Source organism: Hippocampus guttulatus, chromosome 3 (genome assembly GCF_054856545.1).
Source record: "Hippocampus guttulatus isolate MCC_2025c chromosome 3, RoL_Hgut_1.0, whole genome shotgun sequence".
Taxonomy (NCBI): domain Eukaryota; kingdom Metazoa; phylum Chordata; class Actinopteri; order Syngnathiformes; family Syngnathidae; genus Hippocampus; species Hippocampus guttulatus.
The window spans coordinates 12717895-12735000 of NC_141263.1; the positions used below are offsets into that span (position 1 = coordinate 12717895).

The 17106-nt window shown below is 39.2% G+C and overlaps 1 protein-coding gene across 1 annotated transcript in view; it reads right to left on the reverse strand.

The window, feature by feature from the left end:
* The window catches only part of pde3b (phosphodiesterase 3B), a 44790-nt gene that overhangs the window by 16958 nt on the left and 10726 nt on the right, over nucleotides 1-17106 (reverse strand). The gene's annotated exons all lie outside the window — the stretch shown is intronic.

Consider the following 17106-nt stretch of genomic DNA (forward strand, 5'->3'; position numbering starts at 1 on the left):
TTTTTTAAAATCTGATTGCTAAATTTGTTCCTGACCAGTTAGCATAGCAGCTAAAGCAGCAAGCATGCATTCTTACATCAGCACTGATTTGTAACCCTCTTTATTTACCAGTACCATATTACTAAAATGTCATTTGTTTTCAAATAAAATGTGACTGTTTTTTTTTAATTTGATAGCAAAGGAAATTTATTCAGCTACTGTATATTGTTGAAATATGTTTCTTGGGTGCCTCAGTAGCTGTAACAGGGTTGGATCAAGCAACAGCAAAACATGATGTATGACAAATAAAAGTGTAGCTGAGCTGGACGAATCAAATGATTTGTTCTGTTCCCTGTTTCACTTGTAAAAAATAACAAATTATAAAAGAAATTATCACCTCAAAAAAATATTAGTGCTTGAATTGACCGAATCTTCAGAAGTGCCCAATGTAATTTAATATAACCTTAAGCCAAGATACATGTGGTTCACTGTCTTAAATATAGGCCTATGAATTAATCGTCACTTGTTAACAAGCCCAGCTTCACTCTTGCAGCCACAAGAGGGCGAGACACACACATTTGCTTATGCCTTGGTGCAGAGTATCCCAACCTTTACATACAATATCTTATCTCAGAAAAATCTCAAGTCCAGCTCAAAACTAAAATGTCACAGAATTATACATACAGCACTCAAATACTGTAATTATGATATTGATCTTTACTCTCACAAATGAGTACTAGTTGAACACAAAGCTATCATTCTTTTGTATATATGGGAATGGTGGATACATAGGTTAATTAATTGTACGTTAAGCCATCTAGAGCAAGTCACAAGGTCACAGGCAGAGAAAGAGCAACAAAGAACAATTATTTATTGTAAATAAATGTATTAATTTTCCAGACAAATTCTGTGAAACTGGACAACTTTCCACATAACACCTGATGACCACGCATGGCATATTAATGTGCTGGTGCACAGTGGTTGTGAATCACTGACTTAGATTTACTTGAGAAGCTAGTACGAAGTAAATTAATAAGTGTAAATAAGTGCAGATTTTCATATGACCCCAATTGTGTCAATTATAATGTAGTGTGTAAAAAAGAAAAGATAGACATCTAAAATAGCACCACACAAATGTGACAGAAATTCAAACAAATAAATTGCCATACAAAATGTGTTTTTTTTCCCCCCCAGAAGTGTATGTAAACGAGCATCACATGCTGCATGTGACATGAATACAAGTCCAGATTGTTCCATAGTAGAGTGGCACAATCCCGTCTCCTCTAATCATCCACTGCTTCGTTGATCAAAGTGGCATATTGGGTGTTTGTCATCAGAATCTGGATATTGGTGCCAAACATTTAATATGGCAAAGAAGCCCTTGCCATGGCAACTAGACACAGAGGCCAGTAAAGGGTGGGGAAAGAAAAAAAACAAGGCAACAAGATGGCAGGAGATGGCCAGAGGACCGAGTAGGGTTGTTAACTTGTTGGCTCTCTGCCTGTCGACGGAGCAGCATGGTGGATCTGGAACAAGGCAGCAGACGTGAAGTCAAGGACATCAAGAAGGGAAGGAATTGACTTTGTGAAGAACACGTAATTTAAGACAGGAAGTACAGAAAAAGGTGGTGACAGTTACATTTTCTACTGAACCTTTCAATCATACACCATCGATCTTGAGTACCACTTGTCCGCATCAGGGTTTTGTGTAAGCAAAACTGACATTGGGCAAGCGGCGAGGTACACCCTAGGCTGGTCACCAACCAATCGCTGGCACTTAGAAATAACCATTCACACTCACAATCAGACCAATGGGCAATTTAGAATCTTCAATAGGGGTTATGCATTTGCATTTGGCAAAACAGGACAAACACCTCCTTCCAGTTCAAGTCACTGGCAGAGCCCGACTGCAGGAGATGTCGACAAGCACGGGTGGAAACATCTACAATAGAGGTGGAATGACGACTCAATTAGTCATCAACTTCATCGATCATTCATTTTGATCATCGATTAATTCTTTAGAGACCTAAAATTTTTCTTCCTCTGCATCCTCAACCAAAGCAATAGCGTTCGCGTAGTTTTGTCATTGACTGGTTAGCAGGTCTACCTAGCAAGTCTGCCACACAGTGCAGAGGTGCAGGGTTCGATTCCATCTACGGCCTTCCGGTGTGGAGTTTGCATGTTCTCCTTGTGCCTGCATGGGTTTTCTACGGGTACTCCAGTTTCTTCCTACATTCCAAAAATATGCGTGGCAGTTTAATGGAACACTCAATTTTATATTATTTATTGTTTTGTTTTAAGAGTTATAATGGAAAGAGGTCCCTTTGGAATTCTGATGACCTTATTGCTACATGATCCAGGAACTGGAAAAGCTGGTACCAACATTACCACATAGGTCACAACACACAGCTTAGTGTATTTGCTGGAAAGGGGAAAAAATGGATGCTCTTTCAATGAACAGGACATATTTTCTTCAGTGATGTTATGACAAGATGACATAATGGTATAGATGGGGTGACAGCCAACTAAGCTGTTCTCACATGCCAACTTGCTTGCATAACAACAATACAATACTTCTCACACCAAACACATTTGGGTGTACAAGGACATGCTTGCATTCTGAAGTCATAAGAAAACATGTCAACACCTCTAATTGATGCGCTAGTCTCTCACCACATAGCAAGTCTATGTTTGTGGAAGTATATATTTGTGCATTTGATCAACATTAAAATAATCATGTACAGTAGCACATTGACAGACATACACACGGCAGACATACACACAAAACATTATCACAAACATGATGGCCTTCAAGCACAAAGACAAAAAAGTAGGACATTGAAAAAAAACCCCACAGCACTCAACATGAGTGCAGTCGTAAATATCTCTTAACAGGACTCAATAAACTTGTGCAAGCTATAAGAGGGCCGGCTAGTTGCACCTGTGTGTCATATTGGCGAGGCTGTAGCACCGTGGTGTGAGAGGACGGACCTTGCTCAAACTGATAAAAACATGTTAACTAGAGCGTGTGTGAGCGGGAGGGTGGGCCAGAGAACAGGTATCAATGGCAGGCAGGACATTTGTATGGAGGTGGATGACCGTGCTGACGTCAGTCTGCAGCGACGGGCGCTGATAATGAGGACTGAGCTGCGGCTGCCAAGACACGCACAACCACAGCAAGGGAAAAAAATGATATGGAATAGAACATAGAAAATGGCCGGAGGTCTGCAGTTAGTGTCTGTGTTTTTCTGTTCCACAAGTCCTACAAGTCTTAGGAGGGAAAAGGGCTGATTGGGCCTACTTTGGACAGTTTCACTTGGGGGTGTACTCACTTTTGTTGCCTGCCGTTAAGACATAATGGCTGTGCTGAATTAACTTTGGAATAGAGTCAGTTTACACTTATGCAACCTGTACACTGACTACATTTTAGCACAGTGTCATTTCTTTTGTGTTGTCCCAGGAAAAGATACAAAATATTGACAAAAATATGACTGTACTCACTTATGTGAGATACTGTGGCTTGGACTTGCCAGAATGAGTCATCTAAGTGTCTAACTGTCAGCATTATCAAACTTTTGTATCTGGACAGGGAATGTTTTAAGAAACATTGTACATGTTCAGTCGCCACATACGTGTACAAGTATTACACTACTACACATGATTAAAAAAATACTTCTCCCTTAACTTTATTGACAAATGAGGTGTGCGTAATAAAATCATTGTAGATGTGCAAATCCTATCTCATCTTTTTAATGTCACCCAATTTAAGTTAACCAATGTAATACTCAAACTCAATAAAACTTTTCTTTGAAGACAAGTGATGACATGTACAGTAAAGCAGTTAAGGAAAGACAACCTGCCAAATCCACAAAGTTGCAGTCTGAGATTCGAAGGTGCGCCCCAACGTTGAGACAGTGCCAAATAGAAAAATGCATAAATTGCGTAGAGGTGCAACGATTAATCAAGAACTAATTGATGACACAATTAATTGATCATTTTTGATAAGCTAATCATTTTGATACCTTTTTCTCATTAATAACTCCCCAATTCCTCAGAATTCCAGCATTTCAAAAATAAATATTCAACTTTGTGTTGAAAAATAAAACATTTACTTTTACTTTGGAAAACAATGATCAACATTTCTGTCCACCTTACAGACCAAATCGGAATCTGAATCATAATTCATGCCGGAACCTCTCCCAGCTGTCTTCGAGCAGTAGGCAGGGTACACCTTGAAGTGGTTGCCAGCCAATCGCAGGGCAAACATCAACAAACAACAACCATACACACTCACAATGACAACCAGGGACAATTTAGAGTATTCCATTAACCTACCATGCATGTTTTTGGAATGTGGGAGGAAATCGGAATAAAGCCAAAATCAAAATTGCAATTACATATCAATTCATCGTGCAGCCCTAGCGGGTCACATGGAATAACCCCGAGGGACAAAATAACCATTGCGGTCTGCAATTGGGCACTGGGACTTGTACAATACAGCCAGCTTCCAATACGAGCAAAAAGAAGCAGGCTTGGAGAATGGGAAGCAACAAAGTTGGGATAGCTAGTGAGTGTATTTACTTGTTTATAGCTGTTGAACTGTGATCCAAGATAGTATTTAGCATTAGCCAAATTTTCAGCAAAAACCTGACTCAAATTTTCATACTCAACAAGCTGTATGGAAAGTGTGACGCCAATGAATGTCCATTAGCCCCCAAACAGGAAACAAGAACAGGAAGTGTATTATTTTTCCAGTCATAGAGCCCTGGAAATGAACCCTAGACTTAACTCTGCCAATGACTGCATATTACTTTTCCCCCCCCCCCATTGCTTCATTTATTGTTTTTGCGGGCCAAATAATTTCCGAGTCTAATAATTGTATGTCATGTCAAGCAAAAGATTAATATACAAGAATGTTAGGAAGACACCTTGCCATCCGATCTTCCAGTGCAAGCAACATGTATTGGAGATGACTGAAGGCTTACACAAATATGACATTCATTGTCCTCCAGGTGGCTGGTCCTCCAACTGTCGGCAGGGCAACCTGGCAGGTCCATGAAAATTATTTGACAAGGGAAAATAACGAGGCAAAATGTCATCCATCTTGCTTTTCTCACTCAACTTTCAGATGCTGTGCACTCACACTGTACAGTGCACTTGTTTGCTACTCGTCCTACTTGGAATGAATCGAATGTGTTTAATATACTGTGCTGATTAGGGATACTCTGATCGATTGGTGGCAGATATTTATCGGTCGATATTGAAAAAGTATGTGATCGGTGAATGCAATCAAAGCCTTTAAAGGCTGATCGATCACCCTATATATCTAATTGTTCTGGTAAGGTATTGAAAAACGTTCGCAAAATGTTTTTCATGTTTCTATTACATGTAACTAGCGTAGTAAAACAAGTATAGACATGTTACTCTCTCAATGTTAGCCATGTCACTCTCTCAATGTTTGATTATTTTACATTTTACCCACAATGCATGTCCTGTTGCCAATCAAGTCAAGGAATTGACATGGGTGCCACTATTTCACACACAACGTAAAGTTATGGTTCACCTAAAACCGAAAATGAAAAAAACTTTATTGGCCTTTGACAAATACATATGTCAAAAATCTGAGCTGTGCCCGCTGCCTTTGACGCTGTATCGCGTTATGGGGCTTCTCATACAACATACGGTATTACTGAAACACCAAAAAATGGCAGGATTGTCAAAGGAGGAAATAGTGTGTAACACAGACAGCAAGAGGGTAAAAAAACAAAGGAGAAAGTGTGGATATTTTGAAAGGCTGATAGCAATGATCAATTGGCCCATTCACCAACTGCACGTGTGCATTTCTAAGACAGAGGGTCTCTGCGCTTTGCTTTATAGCCACACACACAGGGAAAAGCTGGTTAAGCTTTGCACTCCGTCAACTGAAGAGAATTAAAAATAAAACATGCAGTTTTTTTCTCAACTCTGTGCGATAGACAGTGGGAAGATTTTGTGGCATATGTGCCAGACCATTTTAACACAGAAATGATATAATATCCTACTGTTTCCTTGACTGCTAACTTGTACTAACCATTAAAGCCATGAACATGTACTGTATTGAAATGAGACACCACATATCCAAGAGGAAACCCCCACACCCTTGGTTTTGGGCCTGGGTTTTATCACAATGCGCAACTTTCCTGCCTCTGCTGTCACTCTCTAGGGCTGCTTTTAGTTGAGATCAAGCACTTCAAATTTACAGTACATATTTCAATGATTTGGTTTACTTGACTGTTACCTGTTATCTACTGTAACTTACTGTAGACTGTCAGTCCATGCTCTCTGGATATTAGTTTAAGAATCCAAAAGGGGCTAAAACAATTTGTGTTGCAGCTTGAGGAATTTTTAGCTGACATCTGATAAACCTTTGGAAGAAGAAAAAAAAATGACCACAATATTTCATTAATACTTTTTAATGACAACTCTATTTCATTTCATCATACTCAAACTTCTTCCAAAGTGTGGTGTGACAAGCACTTTGTGGCCACAGTTTTCAAACTTGAGCTAGATATGGTCAACTCATGGGCAGCTCTGAGTGTGCTGACCTTATGACTCCTCGCAACTCAGTTTGAATAGTACACAATGCACTTCTGTCTGTCAGCTAATAAAATAAAAGATCTAATCATCTGTTGTTGCATAATGTAAAATTTGCTACAAGTCAAGAATCAAATGGTCACCTTTTACAAAAGTCTGCACTGAAGATGGTTTAGAAAACATGAAGGCTATCGAGAGTATATTACCTTTTTCAAACTTTGTTTGCAAAGTTGTCAAAAGCCAATTTGAAATCTCTTGCAAGGGCAGAGGCTATTCAACTTGAGGTTTGCAGATGGATTTCAGAACTAGTCCAGTAACGTTATGCCTTTTTTAGTTCAATCAAACTGTAATTTGACAAGTACTGCGTAGCATTACTAGAGACAGACATTTCAGTTCAGCATTGACTCACGCGTGCCAGACACAGCGGAGCTCACAAGAACAACAAGCATGACACAGGCCGACATAAATGCCACAATCTGGCTAAGGTCAGCCCTTAGACGTCAGTGATGAACTTTTTACCACAATGGTATGTTTCATATTCAAACCGCCCATAACTTTTTGCAGGCGACATCAAAGGTCTGCAGGCGGCGATCAGTGTTGCCAAAACAGGCCTTGTACACTACTTGCAGGATTACGGCAAGCATAAATACACCACAACGATGCATTTGAGTGGGATACGCGCAATCATCCTGGTGTCTGTTTCTCTTCTGTGCTAATTGAATTGCAAGCTGTCGAGAAAGCTACAAATTGAAGCAAAATGGAAGAATGTAACCGCACAAACGGCTTCAGGATAGCTGAGTTAGAGAGGATTTATTTGGACGAGCTGTGCCTGTAAAATTTACAGTGGAACCCGCACATTGAAATTTAACTGTCAAAAGAATGGTACATGGCTCAAGTTTTAATAAAGGTGCCATTTACGTAGGATTGTATTTTTGCACTGGGTATTTGTATTTTAGTTTGTTTTTATCTTTTAGTCACGAATTGTTTTCTATTCAACATGTGTTTTAGAACAGATGCAAGTGTTTCTTTCATTAATGTGGCAAGTAACTCCACTTTACAGGCCCATTTCCTAGTTTGAAGCGAGGGAGACAACCGCCGGCCACAAAGTCATAAAAATACAGCCAGCATACAGTCCACATATATTGGGATTGTGTTTTAGAACAATACTTAACAATATTTGCAATTTCATATGTATCCATGTAGGAAGTAAATGAAGCATTTTTTGTGAGCTTATGTGCCCGTCGCCAGATCCATTCAAGTGAGTGAGAGCGAGCCCCGTCTTTCAATATATCCACTTTCCTCTTTCGGGCTGCCACACACTGCGCTGTGTCAGTTAAGAAGCACGCAAATTGCTCCAGAAGTTCCCTGTTCTAGCCCTGTCCGACCTTTGGCATCGCACTCTCCGCCACGTTCAGAACTACACTCTGAGCGTGCACGTTCACTCTGACCATGAGGCAACTCAGTGCGTGGCTCAAATTTGATGTGGTCGATTGAATCAATTTCATTGATGAAAGAATTTTACACTCAAAATTTCCTATGCCCATTTATTTTTTGATTTAGGTTTTAATGTTGTTTTTAATAAGATTGTATTCGTATCCTCTGCATGTCAACTCTGGCCGGTGCCGGAGATTTACGTCAAGCACACAATATAGATTATAATGGATCAACATAGATCATTGCTTTGAGGAGGAAGACCAAGCAATGCGTTTCTGTGGGAACACTGGATTTTGCGAGAAAACAGATCATCTTGACGAGACGGTTGTTGTGTATCGCCTTTGTAAATGTTGAGTGAAATACAACAGAGGTACAACTGTCACAAAGAGCAACAATTCTGTTCAACAGCAGTCACTGTCGTGCAAGGTAGTGGGCCCAAAAAAGTGTTCCTAGCTTATTCATCCAAAAACTTGATCATAAATAACCTCCGACCTAAAGAATTACTTATTATTGTGGCACACAAAGATAAATATCTTGCTGCCAGACCATGTATATTAGCTGATATTGTTCAAAAAGAATATGCAAGACTTTGGCAAAATTGTTTACTGTTACATACAGGTATGGTTGTTCTTTAAACAGAACAATCATCGCAGCAGTTTAATTAAATGTGAAAATATACAAGCCTAATACTTGCATATATTTTTTTGTTCCACAAAGGAGAATGTTGAATATTGTTCAGATATATGAAGCACATTCCAAAAGGGTTTGTTTCCATTGATGCTTTCATGTCTAAAAAGAACCAGCTTACCCTGATAATAAGCTAGGTTCATGTATAAAAAGAGAACGGGTTTGTTCTTATATCACTTTTTTATATGTTTTAAATCAGTAAATCTGCGGTGGCTTTACAAATAAAACCCAATGTAACAGCATTCAATTGTGTTTATTTGGCGTTACATTTAATTAGAATAGCTTTATTTACAGAAAAGCCATATTTACCGTATCAACGAATTATATCATTCCAAAAAAGTAATATATCGCTCTCTGTCGAATCATTGGGCCTTATATCGATCCGCATTGTATCGGTCAAAAATGCATTATTAAACCACTACAATACACAGTTGCACAGTTGTTTCTGAGGGTAAAATAAGCCGCTTGATCTGATCTTCCCGTCTTCTACATGTACTAGCCAATTCCAATCATGCTTTCAAAGGTAGCGTTTATCAAAGACTCCACCGATGCCAGGGGACAAAGGTGATCTCACTGCAAATGTTTTCGATTGAAGCAGTGCCCAGGCAGCCCCAGACGGGACACATTTTCTGAATGAGTCAACCATGTTAGTGGTGGTTGACATTTGCGTCAGGGTGTCTTTCTTTACATTGTTTGTAAGTGAAGAAAACACAAAACCCAATACTGTCAAACTTAACTAAGTGAAGGATTTTTTTATTTTAAATAAATCAAATCTTTATGTGCAAGGCTTTGTCTTCCACACGAGTCTTTTGGAACTCTGTGGTTGGGAGGCATCAGTGCAGCAGGAAGGTTATACCTGATATGGACATGAGAGCGAGATGAGAGACTCAAAGCCTTGTAAGGGAACATCTGGTTTTATCGTGGAATCAGTGTAAGCTCCTCTCATAAACACAACGCCTGAGCCCGGCAGCTCTGGCCAATAACAAGCATGTGAACACAAACGCCATCCATCAGAGGCGAGCCATGAGAGGAGGAGTTAACAGGGAAGTGGAAGCGAGAGATATAGGGTGAAAAAAAGAGAGGGAGAGAGAGAGAGAGAGAGAGAGAGAGCAACAGTGATCAAGTCAATCATTTACAAGCAAGTGAACGAAGAAGCATTTGATTTCTCATGCATGCAATGCACTTCCTTTCTAAACTGTGGCATTCATTGAGGTAGACTGTGAAATGTGTCACCATGAAGACAAAAATATGTACAGCCCAGAGTCTTGTGGTATATTTGTGACAAAAATGCTATGGCAGAAAGGACTGATTTCTGGTAATGTGCTCCATAGCAACAAAGGCCACGTTTCAGGCAGCCCTTTCCTCCTCTTCCAATCACAGTGAGTAGACCTGGGTTGGCTCGCAGAGGTAAAGGTCAGAATCGCTCCGGCTCCCTAAGATGTCTCAAGCACAATCTAGTGATTCTGACTGCTGTTTGTGCACAGTAGAGATACAAGCTGACAAAAACTGGAGTCGATGATACTAGACCACCAGGTTCAGAGACCTTTGATGGAGTTTTAGTTAATACATGGAGGAGTGTCAAATGATGCTGATAAAAGTTATGCTAACCTGCCACAACATTAAATAGGGCTTGACTATTAACCGAAATGTAATCGTGGTTTCAATTTTGGCTTCTCTTGATCTTTAAAACGTTATAATGGAAGAAAAACGATTAATGTGCAGAATGGCGTGGTGCATTCACAGGTTGTGAAGATACCCTGAATTCACCATGTTGCTTGCGTAACGTGTGTGATTCTGCCATCCCTGAGAGTCCTTTAAGGTGTTTAATTAGACCACAGATGGAATTTACGGTACTGTACCAAACAGACAACAAAAGAAATGATACACATTGTAAGATATGACTATTCAAAGGCACCAATTCTTCTTAATTTGTGAAAAAATGTGATATTAATAGAGTTCAATCACAATTTCTTCTATTCTCATTCCAAGTGTGTACAACATTCATACATGGCACCATGTTGCCACAAGAGGCAACAACGTGCAGGAACATCTGGGTTTTCTCCATTGCTATGATGGAAAGATAGATTATTTAAGTATATTCTAATTTTACTTTCTTACTAACTGATTTTCTTGTTGTTCTTTCAAGTTATATTTATTGTTTTCAAGGATTCAAGGAATTTTTATATCCTCAAAATTCAAGGATACAAAGATCCAAGAACATTTGATTGTTGTACCAACACACATTTCCTCATGACATGGCAGGAAATACAATCCCTGAGATCCCAAGTTAGCGCAATAACTCCCAAGACTCGAGAAAATCGAGAAAATAACAAGATAAAATAAATATGATCAATTGATAAGGGTGATGCTTATTGAAGGCATCAATGTGAGCAAAGATGTAAGGCATCAACAATGTGATTATAGCAGAATGAAAATGCAAAGGGCTTGAATTTCACATATTTAAAAGGTCACAAAAAGAATGGACTGTTTAAGAATAGTGTTCAATGTGCAGGGATGAAATGGCATGAGACAGTTTTGAGCAGTTGAATTTTAGTAGTTGAGTAAATACAAAGTTTTGAAATAAATGAATAATCATTTTAATCACCGTGATTTCAATCTCAAGCAAAAAAAAAAAAGACAATTATTTTTGCCGTCATGGTCCGGGCCGAATATTAATTGCATCAAATAACATCAAACAATAACAGCATATACTGTAGATAGACATGTCAAAAGATAATAATCTTCAGTTTTGATTGACACCATCAGAGAAGTATTCATTTCACAGGATGTTTGTACATTTGCAAAGGTGATGAGTTGAACTTAACTGCATCACACTGAGATCTGCTTCTATTAATGTGGTTACATTATTTAAATACATCGTAGGGACAGACAATTAGAAACACCTCTCACGTATGACTGACGCTGTGCAGGACAGAAGAAGTTTTGAGCTTCACACTGCCATCGATAAATCATTGTCAGACCTCAACAGACAAAACTGACAAGAGTGTAGGTCAGAACATAACGCAGGAACGACTTAAGACCAGATTTCGCATGGCCTGCCGCATGGTGTGCTGGTACGTCGCCCCACTGTGAGATGAGTCACACAAACAGACCTGAGGTCGGTTTACTAAACAAATTCAAGACGAGCAAAGGTACCTTACATTTACAGCCAGTTGCTGCTTTGTCAATTAAATGCCCAATTTTTACGAAGAGAACTGAAATTCACTTTTCGTGAAGTAGACTTTTTACAATATCCTGGTAACTTGCGTGATTTAATGTACAGCAGCAATTATCTCTGTGAGGTTTGGTATGACGTAGCATCTTGTTCGCAACTGACTGTTACACTGCACTTTCTGTATAATATGTCCACCATGCAAGTCATGTAATGTATCTTGGATCCATGTGTATGCCAGGCCAACTTCTGTGGTCAGTGGCTGAGCGCCCACCACCAAATCCCCAGGATCTGTGAAGCTGTGTCATGCTCCCTGTTGCTCACATGTGACATCAAGCCTATGATTTATCCACTTGATCCTCGCATACAAGTTCAACACCGATAAGGGCAAGCGAGGGTCACACAAGAGGCAGCTGCAGTACTGCAAACAAGATTGAAATATTTATAGGTGAAAGGCAACTATAAAAAGCTTTAAGAAAAGACTGGAGGTGCAGAAGTGAACTAATGGAAGACATTTGGGCGTCACCTTTTGGCATAAGTGCGTACATTGTGGCTTTACTTACTGTACTCGTTTAATGTGTTCTCTGCCAGCCATTATACATGCAATTCAATGGCCATTGTGCTGCTCCATCTGGTGTGCGCATAATACATAGTTCGGACATACCGTACAATATGTAGATTTGATGATGAAACACAAAGCCCGTCTCAAGTTAGCTAAAATAATATTTTACACACTCATTTTTTGCAGAGGATAAAAAATATATGCTTGGGAGCATTTTTTTTAATGCTGTCTACAAATGTGACCCGGCACAGTAAAATGAGTCGTAAATCACGCAGATTGAGATACGAGGCAATCATGGCTCAGTGGGTCAAACTTTGACCCAATGCATTAATTGAAAGTTTAATTTTCATGACATAAAGATCGTGTTCAAAATTTGCATTTTGCAAAAGGCACTCAACAAAGAAGTCAGTAATTATGTGCCATTATAGCAAGAGTTGTTGCTTATTGCCTTGCCCTTGTAGATAGCCACGCAGGGAATCCCCAACATACGGCTATCAGTATAAAGATGACATTTCCCTATGTTACAATTCCAGTGAATTGTAACATAGCAAGAGTTACTGTAATAAGGTTCAAGGTCAAGTTCAAGTCAACTTTATTGTCAAATGTGCTCTATAAAGTTCATGACCCTAAATTACTGGCCCCTGATTGGTCCATTGACCTTCGTTCGAGTAGCATAATGTATAATCACAGATACATGCCAGCAAAGGAGCTGTACGATTAATCGAAAGTTAATCAGGATTTTGGTTTCGGCTTCTCTCGATCTTTTAAAACATTATCAGAAAAACGATTAATGTGCAGAAGAGCGTGGTATGTTTACTAGTTCCCGACCTTTGTGGAAATTACCCTGAATGCACCATGTTGCTTGTGTAGCAAGCATGTGGCGTATGTGATTCTGCCATCCCTGAGCGTTCTTTAATGTTGACATTTTCTTTTTTTTTCCTCTTTGAGCCTACCCCTACTCACATTATGTGCAGAGAGGCAATGTGTGCATGTGCATGTGCATGAGGGGCATTTGAGGTTCTGTGTGTAGTTGTGCACTGGGGGAGGGGTGCCTGAGCAGAGACAGTGACAGACTAAATAAAAAGTGAAGAAAAAGGGTGTGTGGACAAGCTTTTTTGTCATATCAGTTTTAAACTTTGACATTCAACTTTATTTTTACACATTACTCAGTTTGAAATGTTGCATTTATGGAAAATGGCAATGCTGCCGGTCAAAAGTTGGGGTTTTCATAGCACTGACAAACAGCGCTTCACAGTTTTTGCCCTTTTCAGTGGGATCTGCCCTCAGCTGCTAAACACACACAAGCCCTCTTCTGTAGCTGCGGCTGACGTCAACCGTCACTTAGCAACAGCCTTTTGGTGTAAAAGCTGCGGCGCTGACACCGTTTTCAAAAGGGGCACACAGAGAAAGACAGAAAAGAAAATTCTGAGAAAATGAGAAACAGCAAAATGGGATGGAACAAAGAACGTCTGGGGTGGGGGGGTGTGAAAATGTGCTTTGTCATGGTTAGAATGTAAGCCAAAGTGATAGGAAGGATCATTTTAAATTGCACACAAAGTGAAATGACAATGATCTGTCTTGTCTCTTCCTACAAATGATCAGCAGAAAACTTATATCAGTTGGGTCATCTGGAGACTATTAACAGGCAATAAATTGAAAAACAAAACATTTACTACATTCTTCCATTCAAGCATGGACTCCCACTGTCACTTCAACATTCTCTTTCCTTTTCCCCTGTCAGTGGGTTCAGCAAACATTCAGTACATGCAAGGTTCAACAACCTCTTTCTGAACCTAAAAAAAGCTGAGCCGCAGGAGCAGTTTCCATTGTAGGGAACATCTTTGTGCCTTTACAAGCTTTAAATATGAGCCCTTTAATGCCTGCTTGTGCTGCTCAGGGAACACGACATCTTCACTTAAAAGCGTCATTTGATTTTGCAAGAGCGGGAACAGGCTCTCAAGAACAGGCAGAAAAAAGAAAAAAAAACTTGCTGATGATGTTGATCATGCTGCATTCCTCTCTTCAGACCAAGAATTTGTGTCTCAACAAAGCACACTCTGCTCCAAGAATGAGCTTTTGACATCATTAAAAAAATAAATTCAAACAGATACAGTAGATGAGGTCAAGGGATCGCATTGAGGACGCGCTACCTCAAAGAGTAATTTATGAATTTGAGTCATGACAAGTACACAAATGAAGTACTAACAACATTAACGGCTCTGAGAATATGCTGTGAACGCTGTTCTGACAGCACCTCCTTAGACACCAGGGCCATTAGGGCTGGCCTCTGCTAGACCTATCATGAAAACTAAAGAGCTGCAAGCTAATTGCTGGTGATCATGACGCAAACCGTTACCATGACAACGTGAGTTTTGGAGTACCCGCTCCATCTGTTTGCACTCACACCAGCAGACTGACAATGCAGTCACTGCATCCTGTTTCACTCCAAACACGCCATCTCACGACACTTAACCCTTTCAAATGGCACACTTGCAATATCATCAAAGCGGGATGAAATGTTTAACACATACATTGTCCACTGCGGATCATTTTACATTTATGCACACATAAGACAGTGGCATAAGTCACAAATGCTGATTCAGCTTTTTATGTTATACACAGAATGTTCTCCTGTTTGCAACAGTACTTGTGTCACTATCCATTCAGAGTTGCTAAGCAATGAATTAGGACATCTTGGTCTTCAAAGTGCAATTGTTACACAAGCCCCGCCACACTGCAGCTCACACGGACTCGTTCGCTTTGACTGCATTCAAAATTAGCACACTGCATACACGAGAGATGCTAAGACATTTGACAAGATTGATTTTAAATATACAGCATACAGTGCAATGATTAATGATTAATCTGGTGCAAAAATTAAAGCAATATTTCCCGCAGAATATACAATACATATTTATTCATATAGCGCTGCACTTTCACAACAGCTCCAGTTGTAACAATGCGCTTTACGGAACAGTTAACATAAAATAACAAAATACAGTAATATAACACAACACATAACATAAGATATGGACAGTCACGCAATCCTAACCACTATTCCTGCATATGCCTTGTTGTTTGAAGCAGTTATAGATGAAAAAGCAAAGAATCAACGTCTCCTTTTACTAGTGGATCAGAGACATCATGATAACAGAAATACAATTACATGTAATCCATTCAGGACACCTGAAAATAGTCACTCAAAATTCATTTTGTAGAGAATAACTATGGTTTGACGTAAAATAAATATAACAACTTCCATGTCAGATTCACCATGTCTGAGGAGCGAGGAGCAAGGAACGTCACAATTAAGAAACATGAGATGAGCCCATTTTTTCTTTTTATTTATTTTTTTTATGAAGATGCCAAGGGCTTGTGGTTTAGATTACACGAGTAGTAATCAGGGAAATCCGATAGGATAATCGATTCTCAAAAGAATCACTTCTTTCCGAATAGATACATGGAGCAGAAGTCAATGGGGTTTCCCTGCCTTTGACGCGATACCTTTGATCGTTTTTGCCATGATGTCAACTGTCAGATAAAACAATAACATGTCCTATATGGCAAAAATGAACCCGCAAACAAGTTAAAGTAGGCCTAAGATGGTTGGTCAACTGTAATGCATGCAGTCCAAGAGCATCTTAGTTCGCTACACTTTAACAGTAAGAACTACGAATGAAGATGACTGTAACTGTATCAACAATGGCGTTTACTGGAGTGTCTTCCGCACATAGGTATTTTTTAGGGCAAAGATTGAGCCAGGAGCATGGATGTAAACAACATTGCACATTACACTGCATAATTATATAGAAAAAAAAGTGGTTAAAATTGCATGACTCTCCGTGTTTTTTGTTGTTCTATGTTAACTGCTATGTACAGCGCTTTGTTACAGCTGCAACTGTTGTGAATTATAGTCAAAGTGTAGCTGTCCGTAATGTGTCGTTAAGATAATAATGTACATAGCTAAATGATGGCTTCATTCTATATAAATAAATACCGTATTGGCCCGAATATAAGATGGCCCTGATTATAAGATGACCCCCTCTTTTTCAAGATTCAAGTTTGGAAAAAGACTTTTTGAACACCAAATTAATTTTTATACAGAAAATAATTACAGTACATCTGAAACAAATGATTATAACAATATATTTGAGACAAAAAAGCTTGTTGTTTTGCCTCATTCAAATCTTAATATCTTAAGATTTAAATATGTAAACTAAAGTGCAATCACATTCGTAACTGAATCGCTTTGGATTTTTGAAATGTAAATTACATCGTAACTTCTCATCAGCTGCCGGTTAACCTGGCCGATCTTCGACCCACTTTTCTCCAGATTGTCGCTAAATGTCTCAATTTTCTGTTATCTCTTCCATTATTTTCTTCTCTTTTCTTTCTTACCGCTATTTTTTATTTTTCTTCTTCGTGCTACCGCAATTTTTATTTTTTGTGACAGGGGTTCACTTTGGCCTGGAGAGTCAAGTTCAGCATTCGCTTCAATGATATCTGACGCCATCTAGCGTCGTGAATGGGTATAATGTCTAGACCTCGAATATAAGACGACCCCCACTTTTTCAGTCTTATTTCAATGCAAAAAACACTGTCTTATATTTGGGCCAATATGGTATGTACTGTATTGTATTGTATATTCTAAATATATTTTTAAAAGGTATTTTTCCTCTGGAAATTTCAGTTTCATTTTA